We start from the raw sequence: 26862 nt of genomic DNA on the forward strand, positions 1-26862 counted from the left end.
GCCGCCTACTGGGAGTGAATCTTAGCTTCTTAAAATTGCGACCGATGTATTCGCAATATTGCGATTACTAACTACTTAGCAGTTTCAGAGTAGCTCTAGACTTACTCTGCCTGTGCGATCATTTCAGTGCTTGTCGTTCCTGGTTGACGTCACAAACACACCCAGCGTTCGCCCAGGCACTCCCACCGTTTCTCCGGCCACTCCTGCGTTTTTTCCGGAAACGGTAGCGTTTTCAGCCACACGCCCCTGAAACGCCGTGTTTCCGCCCAGTAACACCCATTTCCTGTCAATCACATTACGATCGCCGGAGCGAAGAAAAAGCCGTGAGTAAAAATACTTTCTTCATTGTAAAGTTACTTGGCGCAGTCGCAGTGCGAACTTTGCGCATGCGTACTAAGCGGATTTTCACTGCGATGCGATGAAAAAGAACGAGCGAACAACTCGGAATGAGGGCCATTAAACAACATAAAAGAAGTCTGAAACCATGAAGAAGAGACTTTAGGAAGCACGTAGCCACATCCCGCTCAATCTCTCCCAGGGGGGCACCTAGGAGCAGGGCAGATTAAACCACCATTAGCTCTCCGTCTCTCAGTCACGCTCTCCCAGGGGGGCACCTAGGAGCAGGACAGACTGAACCACCATTAGCTCTCCGTGCCTCAGTCACGTTCTCCCAGGGGGGCACCTAGGAGCAGGACAGACTGAACCACCATTAGCTCTCCGTGCCTCAGTCACGTTCTCCCAGGAGACCACCTAGGAGCAGGGCAGATTGAACCACCGTTAGCTCTCTGCATCTCAGTCACGCTCTCCCAGGAGACCACCTAGGAGCAGGGCAGATTGAACCACCGTTAGCTCTCTGCATCTCAGTCACGTTCTCCCAGGAGAACACCTAGGAGCAGGGCAGATTGAACCACCGTTAGCTCTCTGCATCTCAGTCACGCTCTCCCAGGAGACCACCTAGGAGCAGGGCAGATTGAACCACCGTTAGCTCTCTGCATCTCAGTCACGTTCTCCCAGGGGACCACCTAGGAGCGGGGCAGACTGACTATAATTAGCTCTCCATGCCTCAGTCATGCTCTCCCAGGGGGCACCTAGGAGTAGGGCAGACTGAACCACCATTAGCTCTCTGCATCTCAGTCACGCTCTCCCAGGAGACCAACTAGGAGCAAGGCAGACAGAAGCACCATTAGCTCTGCGTGTATCTGCCATGCTCTCCCAGGGAGGCACCTAGGAGCAGGGCAGACTGAACCACCATTAGCTGTCCTTGCCTCGGTCACACTCTCCCAGGGGGCACCTAGGAGCAAGGCAGATTGAACCACTGTTAGCTCTCCGTGTCTCAGCCACGCTCTCCCAGGGGGCCACCTAGGAGCACAAAATATAATCTTAATGGCAAACTCAAACTGCAAATGCGGAAGGTGAGCGTGAATTGCATCTGGAACTGTAAGTTCGATCTGGGGGTCTATAGCAAATTTTACTGTTAACATGTTTGAGATCACCAAACCGGTGAAATCCAATTGGCTATTTCCAGCAGGCTCCGCCCAGGGGAGTTGTATATGTCTGTACTAATTATTTATATATCACTGAGGTTGGAACAGTGCATGAATGTCTGTGGGGCTTATTTATTAATATTTACATAAAAGCCCCAAAGTGCTATATATCTCTCTTCCGCACAATGTAGAGATTTGGAATGGCCTTTCTGGGGCAATGTATCATGGCTCAAATGCCGGTACACAGGCTCCGAAAAGAGCCCATAACGGCAAAGCCTGAGAAATAAAGCTGCTGCTGACATTTTCTGAGGATTGTCTGCGTTTATTTATTTGGGAACTATCTCTATCAGAGCCCTCAGTGACCTTCTCAGGCGCTTTGTCTGGTCAGAGGATTTGGGAAGATATGAAACTTTGTATCAGACACTTTAACGCTTGGTTAGAGAACTGGTGGAAGGTGGATGTATCCGGCTGGGTGAGCTGTGACAGTCAGATTCAGGATTGTACAAAAGAGACTGTATCCTGGTACAAGGGCAGCAAAGGGTTTTAGCGAGGTGGCCAGATATTCCTTCAGTGGTTGTTTAAATTAATAAAAGGAGATGACTGAAAGTCATGTTAGATACCCCAGAAACTCAGTGTAAGTACATTGGCAAGTTACTGTAGTAGGGTACAGTATTAAATACCATTTTCACAGGCTCGTGGATTAGGAAACTAGACCCTACAACTGATTTAAATCCCATTGAGGAATAGCTTAGATCGCATAGCTATTACTGAGTAGTGGTCCAGCGATAGCCATGACTGGGTCACAGCAATTACCGGTTATAAATGGTTTAGGAAACACAGTAGGAAAAGGCGGCGGTGGAATGGATTTATATGTAACGAATTAAATAAAAGTGACTATAATGCAAAGCATCGCAGATAGGATTTATGCTTTATGGGTGGGGACAGGTAATAGACCACCAGGACAAGAGGAGGAATTAGAGCGAACATTTATTAATAGTCGTATCACCGGGATATCAATAAAAAGTGGGTGATCATGATGGTGCATGTCAATAAACAGGATGTGGGGTGCACGCTGCTAAATTCGCCAGACCCTGGATCGCGGATGTGATGAATCTCTCATGTAGATGGTGACGGAACCAGTAATCATGGGCGTAGAGTCCTATATACAGAGAAAATGTCTGTTTTCGCCGAATAGGGATTCGGACTTTATAAAAAGCCCTGCAGCCAATGACGGAACATTGACCCAAAGCCTGGGAAAGCTACAATAGTTACAGCATGTTCTACAAGGACAGTGGTGGTTCATACACTGCTGGCACTTATCTCAGGATGGGAAAATGTTTTATTCCTTCACTAATAATATTAAAACTAGTAAAAGGGTCGCCTCAACCTGACCCCCTGACCCCACCCTCAGTCTATGACCATTGGTGAATGTGGTTTAATATACTGCACAGGAAGCAGAAAACAGAGACAGCCACTAAGTAATTAAAAGGCTGACTCGTTACATGAGAGGTGATCCATGAGAATCTCTGGCTGGCTGAATATTGATAGGAAGAGAGCAGGAAAGGTGGAACACACTAAGAAATGCATTATTATATGTAACACAGCATTGTGCCAGGTAAGTTAGTAACAGCAAAAGCAGGAGAATGCAGATACGGTTCTCCAAGGACAGTTGTCATAAATGACGAGAACATAGCATATACTATACGAAATGCAGACAATCAGATGAGGACAAAAAAACAATATAAAGCCTAAAACAGACTAAGCAGACAATAAAAAAGTGTACTCAGGAGAAAGGACAGCACAGTCAGTAAAATAAGGTGACAGAACATTCTATACATATATTAATGATGGGTAACAAAACTAAAGGGTGAAATAAGGAGACAAAGAGATTGCAGACTGTCTAAGTATATTATATAGTGAGTGTATGTATGTAAATATGTAGGTATGTACATATGTGTATGTATGTATGTATGTAAATATGTACGTATGTATTTTATGTATTTCAATGTGTCACGTGGTAGTGGTAGGGGGGAGGGGCGGTTAAGGGATCCTACTGTGCTGTAGACACAAATATACAGGATGTAGTAAGTAAGAGGTGTTACTTTCCAAGTTAAAGGTAGAACAGTCAATGGGTCCAGTAGCTGAGCATCCAATAGAATTAAAGGATGGCAAATGTAATTTCTCTACAGAAAACAAAGGCAACAGGTAAACATATAACAGCACCATAACAGGGTCACGTCTTGGGAGTGGGGACACCAGCTCTGGGGAGTAGAGTCGGAGCGTCCAATGGATGGTCTTGGACGCTCTGCATGTTGGTGGCACCTACAGGAATGCAGTCTACACAAAGTCTAATTCGAAATCGCACACAATTCACCAGCATCTGTGGCTGCACTGCAATGCGATTATTTGCCTGTATTCAGAGCTGACTGCATCTATGTGACCACTCCATGCACTAACCATGTGAAAGGTGCAAGAGATGTCTCTGAAGTCAGAGGGATCTCTGCATATTTTCACCTCTGAGTAGCCTGCAGGTCCTCCAACACACCCACGGTGCACTTATCCTACATGCAAACACTCAGTTTTGTCCACTAAACCACAGTGGGGTTGTGGCTAAGATGCATATACAATATTTCAAAGTTGTGTATGCATCCCTGACTCATTTCACTGTTCATAAAAACCACAAGAGGCATCTGCAACTAGTAATTAGGTCAAAAGCTTTATAATGAGAGATCAGGACGGATCAGCAGATCTCACTTGGAAGTCTCCTCTTCCACGTTACTTCTCTTATCTGGAGGTCTCCTCTTCCACCTTACTTCTTTCATCTGGAGGTCTCCTCTTCCACCTTACTTCTTTCATCTGGAGGTATCCTCTTCCACCTTACTTCTTTCATCTGGAGGTCTCCTCTTCCACCTTACTTCTTTCATCTGGAGGTCTCCTCTTCCACCTTACTTCTTTCATCTGGAGGTCTCCTCTTCCACCTTACTTCTCTCATCTGGTGGTCTCCTTCTCCACCTGAGTTCTCTCATCTGGAGGTCTCCTCTTCCACCTTACTTCTCTCATCTGGAAGTCTCCTCCACCTGACTTCTCTCATCTGGAGGTCTCCTCTTCCACCTTACTTCTCTCATCTGGTGGTCTCCTCCTCCACCTGAGTTCTCTCATCTGGAGGTCTCCTCTTCCACCTTACTTCTCTCATCTGGAGGTCTCCTCCACCAGACTTCTCTCATCTGGAGGTCTTCTCTTCCACCTTACTTCTCTCATCTGGTGGTCTCCTTCTCCACCTGAGTTCTCTCATCTGGAGGTCTCCTCTTCCACCTTACTTCTCTCATCTGGAGGTCTCCTCCACCAGACTTCTCTCATCTGGAGGTCTTCTCTTCCACCTTACTTCTCTCATCTGGTGGTCTCCTTCTCCACCTGAGTTCTCTCATCTGGAGGTCTCCTCTTCCACCTTACTTCTCTCATCTGGAGGTCTCCTCCACCTGACTTCTCTCATCTGGAGGTCTCCTCTTCCACCTTACTTCTCTCATCTGGAGGTCTTCTCTTCCACCTTCCCTCTCATTTGTAGGTCACATCTGCCACATTCCCTCTCTCATTTGGAGGTCTCGTCTTCCAGCTTTCTTCTCTCATCTGGAAGTATCATCATTCACCTTTAATCTCACATCTGGAGGTCTCCTCTTCCGCTTTCAATCTGTCATCTGGAGGTCTCCTCTTCCACCTTACTTCTCTCATCTGGAGGTTTCCTCCTCCACCTGACTTCTCTCATCTGGAGGTCTCCTCTTCCACCTTGCTTCTCTCATCTGGAGGTCTTCTCTTCCACCTTCCCTCTCATTTGGAGGTCACATCTTCCACATTCCCTCTCTCATTTGGAGGTCTCCTCTTCCAGCTTTCTTCTCTCATCTGGAAGTACCATCATCCACCTTCAATCTCACATCTGGAGGTCTCCTCTTCAGCCTTCAATCTCTCATCTGGAGGTCTCCTCTTCCACCTTTCTTCTCTCATCTGTAAGTCTCCTCTTCCACCTTCTTTTTCTCATCTGAAGGTCTCATTTTCCACATTCCTTTGTCCTCTTTCTGCTTGTACCTTGGAAATTCCAACTCTGAAGCTTTGTTTTATTATGCAGAGTGTTTCTGGCTCCGATCTCCTCCCTTCTGCCATTCTTGTAGCAGCTGCTTTCTTTGTTGGAAAACTGTGGAGAAAATACAAACTCCACCCATATATGACCTTAGTGAAGCAATGTGAGGCAGCAGTGCTAACCCTTGTGCCACCATGATGCCCAAGTTAAATATATAAAAAAAAAACCTACAAGTGAACATGGAAACACTTTGATAGATGGAGTAATAGGGGTAAATGTACTAATAGTCAATTTTGATTTTAATGCGACTTTCAATCTATTTTCTGTCCATTTTTAAAATCGGATATTTACTAAAGGCAAAATGAATTGAAAATTGACCACAAATCACTGAAAATAATAGACACATCTGAAACATAATTCCCTACTCTCCCCACACGCACCCAGACTTCCAGCCAGACTCCGCATCCACAGAAGAGTGGTCGAATCTACCACATACCACCTTCTTCCTAGTGAAATGGGCAGGATGGGATTATACCTGGGATTTGCGGCTCCGTATAGAGGGGGCCGGGTTACATGATGCTAATTTGCATAATTTAGCCCTGCCTCCTCCCCGCGGACCCATGAATTACTGCAGTTTTCCATGACAGGGGTGGGGTTTAGCGATGAGACAGCTCTCCCTTCCCCCAAAGTGTCCTGCAGTGTCTCCTCTCTGGGCTTCTCCTGGAGAGAATATAAATATAGCAAAGTATGAACTGAAACAGGTCTGTTCAACTTCTAAACCATGTGCAATTGGCTGATACCTCATTATGGTGCTTATAAAAAGGGACGCAATTCCCAATCGTAAATATGAAGGGCACTCTGGTGTTAGCCTGCGGGGGAGGAGGTTAGGTTTAAGCACTTCCGGAGAGGGTTCGAGTTAGGCTGCGGGGAAGGAAGGGTTTGGGTTAGGCTGTGGGGAGGGCAGGGTTTTAGTACCCCCGAGGAGGGTAAGGGTTAGGCTGCGGGGGAGGGAGGGTTTGTGTTAGGCTGTGGGGAGGGCAGGGTTTTAGTACCCCCCGAGGAGGGTAAGGGTTAGGCTGCGGGGGAGGGAGGGTTTGGGTTAGGCTGTGGGGAGGGCAGGGTTTTAGTACCCCCGAGGAGGGGAAGGGTTAGGCTGCGGGGGAGGGAGGGTTTGGGTTAGGCTGTGGGGCAGGGCAGGGTTTTAGTACCCCCGAGGAGGGTAAGGGTTAGGCTGCGAGGGAGGGAGGGTTAGGTTGAGGCTGTGCCAGACAATTTTAGGGAGAGGCTGTGTGTGTGTGTGTGTGTGTGTGTGTGTGTGTGTGTGTGTGTGTGTGTAGGGGGGGGGGTCAGGTTTATGTTTATGCTGCAGGAAGGGAGCCTTAGGGTTAGTGGGTATTGGGGGGTGGGTAAGTATATTTACTTGCCACCTGTCGGGATTCTCTCCATCGGGATGGAAACAGTATCACACCCGTCTATTTCAGTGTGAATTGACTACATATACAATTTCAAAGAGAAATCACATCACTGGCAATTTATTAAACATAACTTAATGTCGATTCTTACTAAATACACTATTTTGAACAGAAACATAGGGAAAAATTGGTCCATTTGAGTCGGTTTTAAAATAGACACAAAACAGACTCTATAGTAAATTTACCCCATGGAATCCAGTAATAATATTCACTGTCCGAGGTGCTGAAAGGTCTAGAAGTATCCCTGCTACAGCGGAACGTACTGTAGGTCTGTGAGCAAAGGCACTTCAACGTGGTTCTTCTTCTTAAGAGATGTATTATAACCATATTTATATCAGTGCAGCTGACAGTGATATATACAGTATGTTGATGCAATTTGGAGTTATAAAATAAGGGAATTCGATAGGAAATATGAAATAGTAGAAGTTTGTTTCTTTTCACATTTTTTTAAGTTATTGGTTTTTAATAATTAAAAGAGTGTCATTATTTTTTTTAAAGTTAAGAATTTGCTTCCAGGATTGTTACATTTGTAAAAATATAATCCTAGTCCTGTCTGGTATATTGGTCCTATGGAGATACAGTTTTAGTAAAATATAACAGTTTTCAATACGTACTATATAAACAAAAGTTTCCTACGGCAATGAAGTCGTTTGCTGTAGTTAGTAGAAACGGTATCTGGATGATAGGTCGACACCATATGGTTCAACATGCATTAGGTCGACAGGTACAAACGGTCAACAGATGAAAGGCCGACATGCATCAAAGATCGACAGGTACGAAATATTGACATGACAATGGTTGACACAAGTTTTTGCTGTTTTTTTTTAATGTTTTTTAAAAAAAATGTACTTGATTTTTATTATGACATCAAAACTGCATGAAAACTGGTGGAAGTGATAAATACTGTATGCCATTTAGCAGTGATGACAGAGATCTCTCCTTGTCATTTACTATACTGTAGGTCTAATGTACACACTTCTTTATGAAGGATCAGTTCACAGTGCAGTCAGTTAGTGGCGTCACTGGGGTTGGCGACACCCGGATCTGGTATGGCCAAGAGACCCTCAATGCGTGGCTTAGGACAGAGAGGGCATGGCTTTGCGGGATCCCTGCTGACATCTTTAAAGGGGCGTGTCTTTGCGGGGTAAGCCCCTGATTACCTAACTTCAAGTGCGTGCAGTTTGCCACCGGAGACTTCCAGCACTGCCGGCTCCTTCCCAGTGACAGGAGCCGAGTGCTGCAGGTTAATGTCACACTGCAGCACCCGGCTCCTGTCACTGCTATGGAGTCAGTATTTTGGGGCCACCCCTGGAATTAGTGACACCCGGGAGTGGCCCGCACCCCCTGGTATCTTATACCAGTGATCAGCATCCTAATACACATCAGAGGCCGCATGGGTGGCCTGCTGATTTTCAGAGGGACCTACATCACCTCTAGAGGGAGATTTCCTAAATCTTCTACAGAGGTGGAGGTGTTGCCTATAGCAACCAGATTTCAGCTGATGGATCATTTATATGCTGCAGGCAACACCTTCACTGGCCCTCTCTGGAAGATTTGCCACCAGTAACAGACACGTGACAACAGGGAAGACAAGAGCTGGCAGCACCAGGTAATGTCTCTGAGGGCAGAGTGTGACCCACCACTGGGGTGAATTTACTAAGGTGGGAGTATTTTAGAACTGGTGATGTTGCTCATAGCAACCAATCAGATTCTACTTAACATTTATCTAGCTGCTTCTAGAAGACAATAGATAGGTTCTGATTGGTTGCTATGGGCAACATCACCAGTTCTAAACAATTTCCCACCTTTGTAAATTTACCCCACTGTCTTTTATAATGAGAGACTGAGGGGGCGATATATCAAAGGTTGGAGAGTGATATAGGGGTCTATTTACTAATCCTTGGATGGAGATAATGTGGACGGAGACAGAGTATCAGCCAATCAGCTCCTAACTGTCATGTCACAGTCTATGGTTGAAAAATGACAGGATCTCATTGGTTGCTACTTTATCTCCGTCCACTTTATCTCCTTCCAAGGCTTTAGTAAATAGACCCCATAGTCTAGAGAGATAATGTAGCAGCCAATCAGTTCCTGTCATGTTACAGGCTGTGTTTTAAAAAAAAAATATGACAGCTACGAGCTGATTGGTTGGCACTTCATCTCTCTCCAAGCTTTGATAAATCTCCCCCGGAGAGCTGTGTGATCAGCAATCTTTATCTCAAACTCTGTTACGATGTATATTAGACATCTCTATATATAAAGAATAAAGAGTTGCAGAGCTGCAGAGCCATTCATCAGGTCAGACAGCTCCGGGAGCGCGGCACCTTTACAGTGACTGCTGGAACATGACAGCACTGTACTTAATATTGTATTTCTCCATTGCTTCTATGTTCTATAGCCTGTTCTCAGTACTAGCACCGCGCTGTATGTATGTGTACCTAAGCCCTGTCCCCAGCTGACACATCACATTCGGATACCAACAGGAAAGGTTGCTGGGGCAACGGTGGCCGGGTCTCTATGTGACATGTAAAATGGGAGCTATTTTCTAGGTCAGTGCCATTGCTGTGTGTTCTCTATACCAGGCGGCCTCTATTGTTGCGGCAACGCTTGTTATTAGCATGCACAAATGACTACAATTTCCAGCAATCTCAGGGATAATGCACCTTGTATAACCCATGCACGGATGTCACTGCGCCCCACCAAGGTTTATCGCAGCTGGGAGACACCGGCTGACCTGAATTTTTAATTGACCTATTTAAGATGGTTTAAGGACATTATATGGGAATGTAACATTTTCAAAACAAACATTTAATTTGTAGCGTTTTTATTACTGAAGAGAATGGGGGTAGAGTAACGGAGTGGCAAATGTCCTTTGTGCACTCTGGTCGATGAACTCCATTCCCCAAATGGTAAAGCGGAACATGCATTAACGGAATAGACAAAATTTTTTTACATCAGTCCCTGTCCCATTGGAGCTTACAGTCTTATTCAGAGGGGTAATTCAGATCTGATCGCTCGCTAGCTAGCTATTTTGTGCAGCGCTGCGATCAGATAGTCGCCGCCTATAGGGGAGTGTATTTTCACTTTGCAAGTGTGCGAACGCTTGTGCAGCCGAGCGCTACAAAAAAAACGTTTTGTGCAGTTTCTGAGTTGCCCAGGACTTACTCAGCCGCTGCGATCACTTCAGCCTGTCCGGGGCCGGAATTGAAGTCAGACACCCGCCCTGCAAGCACTTGGACACGCCTGCGTTTTTCCAACCACTCCCAGAAAACGGTCAGTTGCCACCCACAAACGCCTTCTTCCTGTCAATCTCCTTGCGATCGGCTGTGCTAATGGATTCTTCGTTAAATCCATCGCTCAGCAATGATCCGCTTTGTTCCCGTGTGACATGCGTGCACATTGCGGTGCATACGCATGCGCAGTTCTGACCTGATCACAGCGCAGTGAAGATACCTAGCGTGCGATCAGGTCTGAATGAGGCCCCAGGTTTGTTAGCAAACCAAAAAAGTTAGCTGTTGGGCAAAACCATGCTGCAGTGCAGGTGGGGCAGGTGTAACATGTGCAGAGAGAGTTAGATTTGGGTGGGGTGTGTTCAAACTGAAATCTAAATTGCAATGTAAAAATTAAGCAGCCAGTATTTACCCTGCACAGAAACAATATAACCCACACAAATCTAACTCTCTCTGCACATGTTACATCTGCCCCACCTGCAGTGCAGCATGGTTTTGCCCAGCTGCAAATTTTTTGGGTTGGACTTCACAACTGAAGTCCAGCAATTTACAACATCCCAAGTAGCATGGATTTACTGTGGGGGATTGCGTAAACAAATCCGATAGACTTGCTTGGCTGGGCGACTTAGCTCATAGAACAAAGTGGAGCTGTAGATGAGGAACAATAAGATCTCGCAAACTGTCCCACATTGAAGGCTGCTAATTGAATTAGAAATAATCCAAAGGTGTTGAAATGGATGAGATATTGGCTGAAGGAAAAGGAACTGAGAGGGAGATGTACTAAGCAGTGATAAAAGTGGAGAAGTGAGCCAGTGGAGACGTTGCCCATGGCAACCAATCAGCTGCTCTGTATACTTTTATAGTATGCAAATTAGAAATGCTACGTCAATGCTGATTGGTTGCCATGGGCAACTTCTCCACTGGCTCACTTCTCCGCTTTTATCACTGCTTAGTACATGTCACCCTGAGTCACAGTGCATGCAGCGTAGTCAGAGAAGGCCGTGGTCTTTTGGGGTACCCCAGGAATCTGTACTTGGACTGCTCCTCTGCTATATTTAGAATGGCAACAGTACCAGGGTAGTGGAGTTAAAGTCTCTCCTTTGCAGATGACACAAAGATATTGTACAGGGTAGACTCAATGACAGAGGTGCGGGCAAGGAAAGGACTTATGATCTAGGTGGAGCAGAGGAGCGGTCAGTTGTATGGCAACTACAGTATAATGCGGATAGAACGGGAAATCATGCAAATGGCTACCCTATAATATCATCTACTGCATACTGACATACCCTTACTACTTCCCTACCCCCAGCATTGCCTGTCCCTACCCCCCTCCTTGCCTCAGTACTACCGCAGCTGCTATCTACCCTTACCCCCTCTCTTCCCCCAACACTTCCTGTCCCTAACCCCCTCCTTGCCTCAGTACTACCGCAGCTGCTATCTACCCCTACCCCCTCTCTGTCCCCAGCACTTCCTGTCCCTAACACCCTCCTTCCCTCAGTACTACTATAGCTGCTATCTACCCTTACCCCCTCTCTGCTCCCAGCACTTCCTGTCCCTAACCACCTCCTTCCCTCAGTACTACCGCAGCTGCTATCTACCCTTACTCCCTCTCTGTCCCCAGCACTTCCTGTCCCTAACCCCCTCCTTGCCTCAGTACTACCGCAGCTATCTACCCCTACCCCCTCTCTGCTCCCAGCACTTCCTGTCCCTAACCACATCCTTCCCTCAGTACTACCGCAGCTGCTATCTACCCTTACTCCCTCTCTGTCCCCAGCACTTCCTGTCCCTAACCCCCTCCTTGCCTCAGTACTACAGCAGCTGCTATCTACCCTTACCCCCTCTCTGTCCCCAGCACTTCCTGTCCCTAACCCCCTCCTTGCCTCAGTACTACCGCAGCTGCTATCTACCCCTACCCCCTCTCTGTCCCCAGCACTTCCTGTCCCTAACCCCCTCCTTCCCTCAGTACTACTATAGCTGCTATCTACCCTTACCCCCTCTCTGCTCCCAGCACTTCCTGTCCCTAACCACCTCCTTCCCTCAGTACTACCGCAGCTGCTATCTACCCTTACTCCCTCTCTGTCCCCAGCACTTCCTGTCCCTAACCCCCTCCTTGCCTCAGTACTACCGCAGCTATCTACCCCTACCCCCTCTCTGCTCCCAGCACTTCCTGTCCCTAACCACATCCTTCCCTCAGTACTACCGCAGCTGCTATCTACCCTTACTCCCTCTCTGTCCCCAGCACTTCCTGTCCCTAACCCCCTCCTTGCCTCAGTACTACAGCAGCTGCTATCTACCCTTACCCCCTCTCTGTCCCCAGCACTTCCTGTCCCTAACCCCCTCCTTCCCTCAGTACTACCGCAGTTGCTATCTACCCTTACCCCCTCTCTGCTCCCGGCACTTCCTGTCCCTAACCCCCTCCTTGCCTCAGTACTACCACAGCTGCTATCTACCCTTACCCCCTCTCTGTCTCCAGCACTTCCTGTCCCTAATCCCCTCCTTACCTCAGTACTACCACAGCTGCTATCTTCCCTTACCCCCTCTCTGCCCCCAGCACTTCTTGTCCCTAACCCCCTCCTTCCCTCAGTACTACAGCAGCTGCTATCTACCCTTACCCCCTCTCTTCCCCCAGCACTTCCTGTCCCTAACCCCCTCCTTGCCTCAGTACTACAGCAGCTGCTATCTACCCTTACCCCCTCTCTGTCCCCAGCACTTCCTGTCCCTAACCCCCTCCTTGCCTCAGTACTACCACAGCTGCTATCTACCTTTACCCCCTCTCTGTCCCCAGCACTTCCTGTCCCTAATCCCCTCCTTACCTCAGTACTACCACAGCTGCTATCTACCCTTACACCCTCTCTGCCCCCAGCACTTCCTGTCCCTAACCCCCTCCTTCCCTCATTACTACAGCAGCTGCTATCTACCCTTACCCCCTCTCTGCTCCCAGCACTTCCTGTCCCTAACCCCCTCCTTCCCTCATTACTACAGCAGCTGCTATCTACCCTTACCCCCTCTCTGCTCCCAGCACTTCCTGTCCCTAACCCCCTCCTTACCTCAGTACTACCACAGCTGCTATCTACCCCTACCCCCTCTCTGTCCCCAGCACTTCCTGTCCCTAACCCCCTCCTTACCTCAGTACTACCACAGCTGCTATCTACCCCTACCCCCTCTCTGTCCCCAGCACTTCCTGTCCCTAACCCCTCCTTCCCTCAGTACTACAGCAGCTGCTATCTACCGTTACCCCCTCTCTGCTCCCAGCACTTCCTGTCCCTAACCCCTCCTTCCCTCAGTACTACCACAGCTGCTATCTACCCTTACCCCCTCTCTGTCCCCAGCACTTCCTGTCCCTAACCCCCTCCTTCCCTCAGTACTACCGCAGCTGCTATCTACCCTTACCCCCTCTCTGTCCCCAGCACTTCCTGTCCCTAACCCCCTCCTTCCCTCAGTACTACCGCAGCTGCTATCTACCCTTACCCCCTCTCTGCTCCCAGCACTTCCTGTCCCTAATCCCCTCCTTGCCTCAGTAGTACCACAGCTGCTATCTACCCTTACCCCCTCTCTGCTCCCAGCACTTCCTGTCCCTAACCCCCTCCTTGCCTCAGTACTACTACAGCTGCTATCAACCCTTACCACCTCCTTGCCCCTAGTACTGCACCAGCTTTTATCTACCCTTGCCCCCTAGTACTACCCCAACTGCTATCTACCCTTATTCCCCCGCCCAACCCCACCTGCCACATGCCCTTACCTCCCTCTGCCTTCTCCCTGCCCCAACTGCTCCCTGCCCTTAAACCCCTAAACCCCAACTGCTAGTTGCCCCAGCACAGCCCAAGCTGCCACCTGTCCCCGCCCACAACACTGTCCCAACTGCTGCCTGTCCTCAGCCCCCAGCACTGCACTTGTTGGCTATTAGAGATAATAGTGGTTTAGGACCCCAATTTTTTAAAGTGTGGGTCCCTTGGATCCACATATTTTTTCAGCGCAGTGGTGATGCCATTATACAGGTCAGTGGTGCAACCCCACCTGGAGTAAGATGCTCAGTCCTGGAGGTCATATCTCCAGAAGGACAATAAATAAATAAATAATTAAGAGATTGTGCAAATAACAACAACTAAAACTGCCCACAGTCTACATGCCAAACCTTACCAGGAAAGTGTAACGTATCTAGCCATGTATGGCTTCGAGCAGAGCAGACATGGGGCAGAAGGGTGGGGTCGCCATAAGATATATTAAGGGTTTCAAGGAGGTACAGGAGGGAAGTGTTAAAGGTCGTACACTAAAAATGAGTGTTGAAGGTTCAAAGGATAATCAGTTACAAGATTGCACGTTATTATTGCGACCTAAGCTGTGTTCCACGCACTGCAGAGACCTATTAATACCCAGGGAGACGTGTGCGCTGTCAGCAGCCTCCCCTCTGGCTCCACCGCATCCTAACTCGTACCGGCAAAATTGGGTCCCCCCCCTCTCGTCCGCTGTGCCATCCTCCTAGTGATATTTGGGAACACTGAGTTATGCGTACAAGATAGCAAAGGCTCTGGCGCAGTGCAAGAGGCCTTGCTTTCACCATGCAGCACCATCTTCCTGAAGATGTCATCGTGGAGGGGGGGGAGGGGGGGGGGGTAACACACTTTCCGGCAACGGGTAGGTATACTCTGGGTGCAAGGTGTACAGATTGTAGCCTGACTGGACCCAGGGGACCGTGTGCACCTCATGTCTGAATTCATAGAAAATGCGCCTCGTATGACTCACAGGGACGCACAACAGCTGCAACCTGGACCGGAATACTGCACACTATGCTATGCATATAATCTTCAGTAACTATTATAAAGAGCAAACATCGGGTGTAAGAATAATTATTTATTTAAACCAAAAAATAAAATCTTTTAATATCCAGCAAAATCTTTTGGGCTGTCACTGTATTTTATTTATCAGGGACGACAGAGGACCACAGCGACCTCTGTAAGCTCAAACGTCAGCTGAGGTCAACAAGAGCATCGAGTTGTCTTAAAAACGTATGTACTATCAAAATGAAGAGCGGGCTATTAAGCTCAATTACGGGAGACGATGGGATGTAAACAAGGTAATTTGCTGGGTAACGAGAGCTACAGTATATACACATGGTCAGAAAAATATGGCAAAAAAAACTACCTCTCGTGATCACAGCGAGATACAAACTGAATAATGGGGGTCATTCTGAGTTGATCGCTCGCTGGCAGTTTTTAGCAGCCGTGCAAACGCTATGCCGCCTCCCACTGGGAGTGTATTTTAGCTTAGCAGAAGTGCGAATGTTGTTATCGCAGAGCGCCTGCAAAAAATTTTGGTGTAGTTTCAGAGTGGCTCAAAACCTACTCATCGCTTGCAATCACTTCAGACTATTCAGTTCCGGATTTGACGTCACCCACCCGCCCAGCGTTCGCCCAGCCACGCCTGCGTTTTTCCTGGCACCCCTGCGTTTTTCCGAACACACCCTGAAAACGGTCAGTTGACACCCAGAAACGCCCTCTTCCTGTCAATCACTCTGCGGCTGCCTGTGCGACTGAAATGCAGCGCTAGACCCTGTGCAAAACTGCATCGTTCGTTGTGCCCGTACGTCACACGTGCGCATTGCGCCGCATACGCATGCGCAGAACTGCCATTTTTATAGCCTGATCGCTGTGCTGCGAACAAATGCAGCTAGCGATCAACTCGGAATGACCCCCAATAATCCTATTTCTGACCTGCGTGGTTTCCTGCAAGAATTTATTTACAGAAACCGCGTTCCCATATGAAGAGCCCCTTTATAATTATATATAGTAAATACTGCTAGTGCATGCATGATATTGTACCCTATTAATAACCGCAATGCACTGTAGAGAATACACCATAGTCCTGTGCAGTGTAAGGTAACATATGTATAATATATAATTCAAGTGCACAGTCTGGAACCTGATCCCTGGTGAAGGAGATGGGCCCCCAGGCAGTGGGGCCCACCGGGAGTTTCCCCTGTACCCGTGTGGGCCAGTTGGACCCCGAGTACGGATCACCACCGATATACCGTTCTGCTACTTAATATCATTCTACTTAATATAGTTTTTTACGTACAGTGGAAGTTACAGAACCGTCTACAGCTTGTGACCTGCATTACCTGGCAACACCCAGATCAGAGCGCAACACAGCACCCACCTGTTAGAAAATCACCAAAATGTTACGTTTTGTTGCAACTAAGTATTTGCTTTATCCACCGCAATTCCTAATACATTTATTGTTGTAAGCTTAATTTTATTCATTACTAGATGTTGCCCCGTTCACTGCCTGGGTCTGTTTCCTCTCTCTCTCTCTCTCTCTCTCTCTCTTCATTGCTTTCCTCTCCCCTTTTACTCTTCCTCCATCTCTCTACCCCGTTCAGATGGTGTTGGCCCCGGCAGCTAACGCGATCTGAAGATGGCATTCACAGCTGTAGTCTATTTTGATACATTCTTGCGAATGTTAACTCCTTTTCTCATACGTCCTAGAGGATGCTGGGGTCCACTTCAGTACCATGGGGTATAGACGGTTCCGCAGGAGCCATGGGCACTTTACGACTTTTCAAGGGTGTGAACTGGCTCCTCCCTCTATGCCCCTCCTCCAGACCTCAGCTTTAGAAATGTGCCCATACAGACTGGATGCACTCTAGGGGAGCTCTACTGAGTTTCTCTGAAAAGACTTATGTTAGGTTTTTTATTTTCAGGGAGAACTGCTGGCAACAGTCTCCCTGCTTCGTGGGACTTAGGGGGCAGAAGTAGGAACCAACTTCCTGAATAGTTTCATGGCTCTGCTTCTGGCTGACAGGACACCATTAGCTCCTGAAGGGTACTGAACGCTAGCTGCGGCTATGTGCTCAATCCCACAGCACGCCGTCACCCCCCTTGCAGAGCCAGAAGTCAGAAGACAGGTGAGTGTTAGAAGAAAGGATCTTCAATCAAAGTGACGGCTAAAGGTACCGCGCGGCTGGCATGAAACCTATTGAAACTGGCATAAATAAGGGGCATAAGTTGCTGAGGCACAGTCCTACCCCGCCAGTATAAAAAATGACCTCATAAAAGCTGAGGAGAAACACACCATTGAAGAGTAGAGCTTCCTCCTCAGTCAGCCAGCACACTGCTCAGCGCCATTTTCTCTCTCTCCTCAGACTGCAGAGACAACGCTGGTCCTCCTCCACTACTGAACAAGTATCAGGGTGCAAAACAGGGGGGGGGCCACAGTGAATTTGGTGCTATATAATTGTGTGATTAACATTATAAAAGCGCCGCATGTCAGTGGGCATTTTGTGTTCACAGACATTGTGTTACTGGCGCTGGGTTGTGAACTGGCAAATCCTATCTGTGTCCTTCTGACAGATTTTACTGTGGGTCTGTCCCCTATAAGTCCCGGAGTGTCTGTGGTGTGGTTGTGCACGTGTATGACATGTCTGAGGCAGGGAGCTCTTCCCCTGAGGGAGCCATGTTAGGGACACAGAGTTGTAATATGACACCAAGAGCCTGACTGGGTGAAAGGTTACATGATAGTGTGAATCATATCAGTAAGAGGTTGGACTGAATCTCATACAGAAAACTGAAAATAATCTGTTGAAGATGTGATTTTTAATAGTTCTGCCTTTCATCCACAGGGACCCCTCTGGGTCACATACAAATTTGCACAAGTAGTACAAACTGATACCGACACGGACTCTGATTCCTGTGTCGACACTAGTGATTCCAGGGGAATAGGTCCTAAGTTAGAGAAAAGCATTCAAAACATGTTTTAGCTATAAAGGAGGTGTTAGAAGTTACGAAGCCCCCTCTTTTACCACAAGGAGAGGGTTTACTTTAGTAAAGAAGTAATGTAATTTTCCCTCCACCTCAGGAGTTGAACAGTCTCTTGGAGGGAGTCTGATTTAACCTGAAAAGAAATTTCAGATTCCCAAAAGGAATTCAGGCAGCTTACCTTTTTCCAAAAGGTGGGAGTCACCCCGCAGTTTAGACAGGGCCCTGTCATAAAAGAGAAAAGGTGTTTCTCCCTGCGCCTGGAATGGCTTCACTTAAGGGGCCGACAGACCGCAAGTTAGTGAGATGATCTATTGATGTGGCCAATGGGACAATACTCAGGCCTACCATTGTCTGTGCGTGGGTGAGTAGTGCTATTGAAAAGTGGTCAGAAAACTTGTCATTAGACATTGACACAACAGATGGAGACGAGATACTACTAACGTTAGGTCATATCATAGACGCTGCTACGTACGTGCTAGAAACCATGAAAGATATTGGTCTCTTGGGATCAAGAGACCAATTCCATGGCAATCTCAGCACGGAGGGCGTTGTGGATTAGCCAATGGAATGCTGACGCAGACTCCAAAAGGAATATGGAGGCTCTCCCGTATAAAGGTAAGGCCTTATTTGGAGATGGGCTGGATGCGTTGGTCTCTGCGGCTACCGCAGGTAAGTCGACATTCCTGCCTTATGCTCCTGCACCAGCAAAAAAGACACATCACTCTCAGATGCAGTCCTTTCGGCCCAACAAATACAAAAAGGCCAAAGGTTCCCCCTTCTTTGCAGGTAGAGGAAGGGGAAAAGGGAAAAAATCTGCAGCGTCTCCAGGATCGCAGGAGCAGAAATCAACCTCTGCTTCTGCCAAATCTGCAGCATGACGCTGGAGCTCCCTTGCGGGAGTCCGCTCGGGTGGGAGCACGTCTGAAACGTTTCAGTCGGATCTGGCTTCAATCTGGCCTGGACCCATGGGTCTTACAAATAGTGTCCCATGGATACAAACTGGAGTTTCAAGACGTCCCCCCATGCAGATTTTTCAAATCGACCATGCCAGCTTCTCTTCCAGAAAGAGAAGTCGTAACAGCTGCAATTCAAAAATTATGTCAGGATCAAGTCATTGTCCTGGTACCCTTGTCACAGCAAGGAGAAGGTTTTTATTCAAGCCTCTTCCTAGTTCCGAACCCGGACGGCTCGGTCAGACCAATTTTAAACCTGAAAAATCTGAATCTCTACTTGAAAAGGTTCAAGTTCAAGATGGAATCTCTGAGGGCAGTGATTTCCAGTCTGGAGGAAGGGGACTTCATGATGTCAGTAGACATAAAAGATGCTTACTTACATGTTCCCATTTATCCTCCTCACCAAGCTTATCTGAGATTCGCAGTACAGTCTTACCATTACCAGTTCCAGACGTTGCCGTTCGGACTCTCCATGGCACCGAGGGTATTCACCAAGGTGATGGCAGAGATGATGGTCCTCCTTCGACAACAAGGAGTCAATATAATTCCTTACCTGGACGATCTCCTGATAAAAGCGAGATCCAGGAAACGATTGGTGCAGAACATTGCACTCTCCCTGTCAGTGCTCCAACAACACGGTTGGATCATGAACTTTCCAAAGTCGCAGTTAGAACAGACGACGAGATTGTCCTTTTTGGGGATGATACTGGACACAGAAGTACAGAGGGTTTTTCTTCCAGTAGGAAAAGCTCTAGAAATCCAGAGAATGGGCAAACAAATTTTGAAACCAACAAGAGTGTCGATCCATCAATGCATTCGGTTGTTGGGGAAGATGATAGCGGCCTATGAGGCCATACAGTTTGGCCGATTCCATGCCAGAGTATTCCAGTGGGACCTGTTGGACAAGTGGTCCGGATCCCACCTACATATGCACCGGAAGATAATCCTGTCCTCCAAAGCCAGGATTTCGCTCCTGTGGTGGCTACACAGTTCTCACCTATTAGAGGGACGCAGGTTCGGGATTCAGGACTGGGTCCTGGTAACCACGGATGCAAGTCTCCGAGGCTGGGGAGCAGTCACACAGGGGGAAAGCTTCCAAGGAAAATGGTCAAGTCAGGAAACCTGCCTTCACATAAACGTTTTGGAATTGAGAGCCATTTACAACGGCCTTCTACAAGCAGTACATCTTCTTCAAGATCAACCCGTGCAGATCCAGTCGGACAATGTAACAGCAGTCGCGTACATAAACCGTCAAGGGGGAACAAAAAGCAGAGCGGCAATGGCAGAGGTGTCAAAGATCCTCCTCTGGGCAGAAAGGCATGTAAGAGCTCTGTCAGCAATTTTCATTCCGGGAGTGGACAACTGGGAAGCAGACTTCCTTAGCAGACACGATCTCCATCCAGGAGAGTGGGGCCTCCACCAAGAAGTCTTCGCAGGGGTGACAAGTCTTTGGGGAGTTCCTCAAATAGACATGATGGCATCTCGTCTCAACAAGAAGCTTCAGAGATATTGTTCCAGGTCGAGAGACCCTCAAGCAATGGCAGTGGATGCACTGGTGACCCAGTGGGTGTTTCGGTCGGTATATGTCTTCCCTCCACTTCCACTGATACCAAAAGTTCTCAAAATCATACGGAGAACAAGTGTTCCAGCGATCCTCATTGCCCCAGACTGGCCAAGGAGGGCTTGGTATCCAGATCTTCAGGAGTTGCTCATAGAAGATCCTCGGCCTCTTGCTCCTCGCGAGGACCTGCTACAGCAGGGGCCGTGCGTGTATCAAGACTTACCGCGGCGAAGTTTGACGGCATGGCTGTTGAGCGCCGGATCCTAGCCCGAAAGGGTATTCCCAAGGAAGTCATCCCCACTCTTATTCAGGCCAGGAAAGGAGTAATGTCTAAACATTACCACTGTATTTGGAGAAAATGTGTCTTGGTGTGAATCCAAGAAGGCTCCTACGGAAGAGTTTGAGTTAGGACATTTTCTCCATTTTCTGCAGGCTGGTGTGGATGCGGCCCTTAGACTCGGTTCAATCAAGGTCCAGATTTCGGCCTTATCAGTTTTCTTTCAAAAACAATTGGCCTCCCTTCCAGAAGTTCAGACGTTCGTGAAAGGGGTTCTGCACATCCAGCCTCCATTTGTGCCTCCTGTGGCACCATGGGACCTTAATGTGGTGATGCAGTTCCTTCATTCGAGTTGGTTTGAACCTCTACAGGAAATAGAGTTGAAGTTTCTCACTTGGAAAGTGGTGATGCTTTTGGCCTTGGCATCCGCAAGGCGGGTGTCTGAGTTGGGGGCCTTGTCTCACAAGAGCCCGTACCTGATCTTCCATGAAGATAGGGCAGAGTTAAGAACTCGTCAACAATTTCTTCCAAAGGTGGTTTAGTCTTTCCACATAAACCAACCTATTGTGGTGCCAGTAGCTACTGACACTTTCACTGAGTCAAAGTCTCTTGATGTGGCTAGAGCTTTAAAGATTTATGTCGCGAGAACAGCTCGGATAAGGAAAACGGAAGCTCTGTTTGTCCTGTATGCTCCCAACAAGATTGGGTGTCCTGCTTCTAAGCAGACTATTGCGCGCTGGATCAGTGGAACGATTCAACACGCTCATTCCACGGCAGGATTGCCGGTACCGAAGTCGGTAAATGCCTATTCTACTAGAAAGGTGGGCTCATCCTGGGCGGCTGCCCGGGGCGTCTCGGCTTTACAACTTTGCAGAGCAGCTACTTGGTCAGGGTCACACACGTTTGCTAAGTTTTACAAGTTTGACACCTTGGCCGATGAGGACCTCAAGTTTGGTCAATCGGTGCTGCAGGGTCATCCGCACTCTCCCGCCCGTACTGGAGCTTTGGTATAACCCCATGGTACTGAAGTGGACTCCAGCATCCTCTAGGACGTATGAGAAAATAGGATTTTAATACCTACCGGTAAATCCTTTTCTCCTAGTCCGTAGAGGATGCTGGGCATCCGACCCAGTGCGTACTTTACCTGCAGTTGTTAATTTTGTAGTTACACTAATGTTGTGTTACGGTTATTTCAGCGTGTTGCTGCAATTGTTCATGCCCGTTGGCGTGTGTTATGTTGAATGCCATGTTGTGCGGCATGGTTGAGGTGTGTGCTGGTATGAATCTCACCATTAAATTAAAAGTAAATCCTTTCCTCGAAATGTCCGTCTCCCTGGGCACAGTTCCTATAACTGAGGTCTGGAGGAGGGGCATAGAGGGAGGAGCCAGTTCACACCCTTGAAAAGTTTTAAAGTGCCCATGGCTCCTGCGGTACTGTCTATACCCCATGGTACTGAAGTGGACCCCAGCATCCTCTACGGACTAGGAGAAAAGGATTTACCGGTAGGTATTAAAATCCTATTATTGCCACGAATAGCGGAAACGATAAATAATATTATTGGGTCGAAACCCGATAATTGATACGTAAGCCCCAGTGGATGACACGTCATCATATCCTGGCAGAGGTTTCAGTCTGACAGCTGCCACTCACAGGGACACATACTCTGGAGAGAATGGGGTTACCTGTACAGCTGACTTATGCCTGTGCTTTCCTAAGCACTTATATATAAAGTGAAAAGACTTTGTTTGCATGCATAGTATATGTTCCCTTTAAAATGACTTTATTCTAACTAATTCTTTTAATTAACTCGATAACAACTAAGTTATCTATCGTCTTTTATGCACTTAAGATTAACTATGCAGAGAAAATTGCTAACGACTGTTCATTTGCATCTATTACAAAGTGATAAACATGTGAGATGTCTGTAATAAGAACAAGAACACTCCGTAAAGTACGCCTATAACGAACACAGCCCTGGTGTGATGAGAAAGAAGCCTGTGTTATAGTAACTTAGTACATAGGCATGTCCTGATGTATTTATTATTCGTAATCAACCCACCCATGTGATAACAAGCTGTGACTGTACAAGTGACAGAGAGAGGGACATGTACTAAGCAGTGAAAAGAGTGGAGAAGTGAGCCAGAGGAGAAGTTGCCCATGGCAACCAATCAGCATTGTAGTAACATTTATAATTTGCATACTATAAAAAATTATACAGAGCAGCCGATTGGTTGCCATGGGCAACTTCTCCACCCTTTTCACTGCTTAGTACATATCCCCCAGAGTGCATATCACTGCACCAAAGGCTGGGCACATGGCGTAATCACACAGAACTATATGGCTTACGTTACATTGTGTCCAACCATTGTGCAATGAAAAGTAGGGAAGTGCGGATCAATAAAAGAGGGACTACAGAATCAAGGAAGTATTCATGTTTAAGTCAAACTGAAACAGGAATCATGTAGAGTTGAAAGTAAAAGCAATTTGCTGCTTGGTGAACCTGCGCATTGCGTCCGTCTACACTTAGAAAGGTAGAACAGGGGATGAAGAAGGGGCGGGGTGGTGCAGACTGAATACAGGAAGGGCGGGTTGACATTTCTTATGTTGTATGTGGAGGTGAAGAAAGAAAAAAATATATAATAACAAAAATAAATGACGTGGTGCCCCCAAAAAATAACAACCAGAATTTACATATAGTCTAGGCTGGTGGTGGCAAAATTAGGTAATGAAAAGTGTGGGAATACCACCAGGGCCGGTTCTAGACCTTGTGGCGCACACAGCGCCGGAGGTGCATGTCAAAAATATAGGGGCATGGATTCATGGGGAAGGGGCATGGGCACAGATTATTACCAATTCACATTACACCACACAGTACTATCCGTCAGTCACATTTCACCACACAGTATTACCCTTTATACACATTACGCCATGTTAGAGCCCCTTACACACATTACACCACAGTAGTGCCAAGCCCCTTATACATGTTACACAAGGTAGAGCCTCTTATACACGTTAAGCCAGATAGATCCCCTTATACACGTTTTTCCTATGTAGAGCCCCTTACAATGCACCAGGTAGAGCCCCTTATACATATTACACCAGGTAGAGCCCCTTATACATGTTACACCATGTAGAGCACCTTACAATGCGCCAGGTAGAGCCCCTTATACATATTACACCAGGTAGAGCCCCTTATACATGTTACACCAAGTAGAGCCCCTTACACACATTACACCACAGTATATCAGAGCCCCTTATACACATTATGCCAGGTAGAGCACCTTACAAATGTTATGCCAGGAACAGCCCCTTACACACCTTATGCCAGGTAGAGCCCTTACATGTACATTACATCAGGTAGAGTCCATTACAAACACGTTACGCCAGGTGCAGCACCATACATACATGTTACACCACGTAGAGCCCCTTATACACATGTAGTACTGGGTAGAGCCCCTTACATGCAATATGTGCTAGGTAGAGCTCCTTACACGCATTACACCACAGTACAGCATAGCCCCTTATAAACATTATGCCAGGTAAAGCCCCTTACACACAATGCACCAGGTAGAGCCCCTTATACATGTTATGCCAGGTAAAGCCCCTTATACACATTTTTCCTTGGTAGAGCCCCTTATACACATCATGCCAGGTAGAGCCCCTTACACACAATGCACCAGGTAGAGCCCCTTATACACATTATGCCAGGCAAAGCCCCTTATACACATTTTTCCTTGGTAGAGCCTCTTATACACATCATGCCAGGTAGAGCCCCTTACACACAATGCACCACGTAAAGCCACTTATACACATTAAGCCAGGAAGAGACACTTACACACATTACTCCACAGTAAAGCAGAGACCCTTATACACATTACGCCAGGTAGAGCTCCATACAAACGTTACACCAGGTACAGCCCCTTACACGTTACACCAGGTAGAGCCAATTGCATGCACATTACACCAGGTACAGCCCCTTACACACGTTACACCACAGTAGAACAGAGCCCCTTATACACGTTATGCCAGGTTAAGCCCCTTATACATGCTTTTCCTAGGTAGAGCTCCTTACACACATTATGCTAGGTAGAGCCCCTTACACACAATGTGCCAGGTAGAGCCCCTTATACACATTATGACAGGTAGAGCCCCTTACATGCATTAGACCATAGTAGAGCAGAACCCATCATAAATGTTATGCCAGGCAGAGCCCCTTACAAATGTTATGCCAGGTACAGACCCTTACACGTTACACCAGGTAGAGCCCCATACATGCACGTTACGCCAGGTAGAGCCCCTTACATGCATGTTATGCCACAATAGAGCAGAGCCCCTTATACATGTTATGCCGGGTAAAGCCCCTTACACACAATGCACCAGTTAGAGCCCTTTGTACATGTTGCACAAGATAGAGATCCTTACATGCACATTGCGCCAGGTAGAGACCCTTACATGCATTACACCACAGTAGAGCAGACCACTGTACACACGTTATGCCAGGTAAAGCCCATTACACACAATGCACCAGGTAGAGCCTCTTATACATGCTGCGCAAGATAGAGCCTCTTACATGCATTGCGCAAGTTAGATTCCCTTACATGCATATTGCGCCAGGTAGAGTCTCTTACATGCATGTTGTGCCAGGTAGACCCCCTTACATGCGCATTGTGCCAGGTAGAGCCCCTTACATACATTAAACCACAGTAGAGCAGAGCCCCTTATACATGTGATGCCAGATAGAGCCCCTTATACACATTTTTCCTATGTAGAGCCCCTTACAGATGTTACGCCAGGTAGAGCCCCTTACAATGCGCCAGGTAGAGCCTCTTATACACATTATGCCAGGTAGAGCCTCTTATACATGTTACACCAGGTAGAGCCCCTTATACATGTTATGCCAGGTACAGCCCCTTACACACGTTATGCCAGGTAGAGCCCCTTACAAACTAGAGATGAGCGCCTGAAATTTTTCGGGTTTTGTGTTTTGGTTTTGGGTTCGGTTCCGCGGCCGTGTTTTGGGTTCGACCGCGTTTTGGCAAAACCTCACCGAATTTTTTTTGTCGGATTCGGGTGTGTTTTGGATTCGGGTGTTTTTTTCAAAAAACACTAAAAAACAGCTTAAATCATTGAATTTGCGGTCATTTTGATCCCATAGTATTATTAACCTCAATAACCATAATTTATACTCATTTTCAGTCTATTCTGAACACCTCACACCTCACAATATTATTTTTAGTCCTAAAATTTGCACCGAGGTCGCTGTGTGACTAAGATAAGCGACCCAAGTGGCCGACACAAACACCTGGCCCATCTAGGAGTGGCACTGCAGTGTCACGCAGGATGGCCCTTCAAAAAAATACTCCCCAAACAGCACATGACGCAAAGAAAAAAAGAGGCGCAATGAGGTAGCTGACTGTGTGAGTAAGACTAGCGACCCTAGTGGCCGACACAAACACCGGGCCCATCTAGGAGTGGCACTGCAGTGTCACGCAGGATGTCCCTTCCAAAAAACCCTCCCCAAACAGCACATGACGCAAAGAAAAAAAGAGGCGCAATGAGGTAGCTGACTGTGTGAGTAAGACTAGCGACCCTAGTGGCCGACACAAACACCGGGCCCATCTAGGAGTGGCACTGCAGTGTCACGCAGGATGGCCCTTCCAAAAAACCCTCCCCAAACAGCACATGACGCAAAGAAAAAGAAAAGAAAAAAGAGGTGCAAGATGGAATTGTCCTTGGGCCCTCCCACCCTTATGTTGTATAAACAAAACAGGACATGCACACTTTAACCAACCCATCATTTCAGTGACAGGGTCTGCCACACGACTGTGACTGATATGACGGGTTGGTTTGGACCCCCCCCAAAAAAGAATCAATTAATCTCTCCTTGCACAAACTGGCTCTACAGAGGCAAGATGTCCACCTCATCATCACCCTCCGATATATCACCGTGTACATCCCCCTCCTCACAGATTATCAATTCGTCCCCACTGGAATCCACCATCTCAGCTCCCTGTGTACTTTGTGGAGGCAATTGCTGCTGGTCAATGTCTCCGCGGAGGAA

The 26862-nt window shown here is 47.4% G+C and overlaps 1 protein-coding gene across 4 annotated transcripts in view; it reads right to left on the reverse strand.

Annotated features, from left to right (window-relative positions):
• Window positions 1-26862, reverse strand: part of TNNI3K (TNNI3 interacting kinase) — a 308028-nt gene that overhangs the window by 90286 nt on the left and 190880 nt on the right. The gene's annotated exons all lie outside the window — the stretch shown is intronic.

The sequence above is a fragment of the Pseudophryne corroboree genome, chromosome 9, assembly GCF_028390025.1.
Source record: "Pseudophryne corroboree isolate aPseCor3 chromosome 9, aPseCor3.hap2, whole genome shotgun sequence".
Classification (NCBI taxonomy): domain Eukaryota; kingdom Metazoa; phylum Chordata; class Amphibia; order Anura; family Myobatrachidae; genus Pseudophryne; species Pseudophryne corroboree.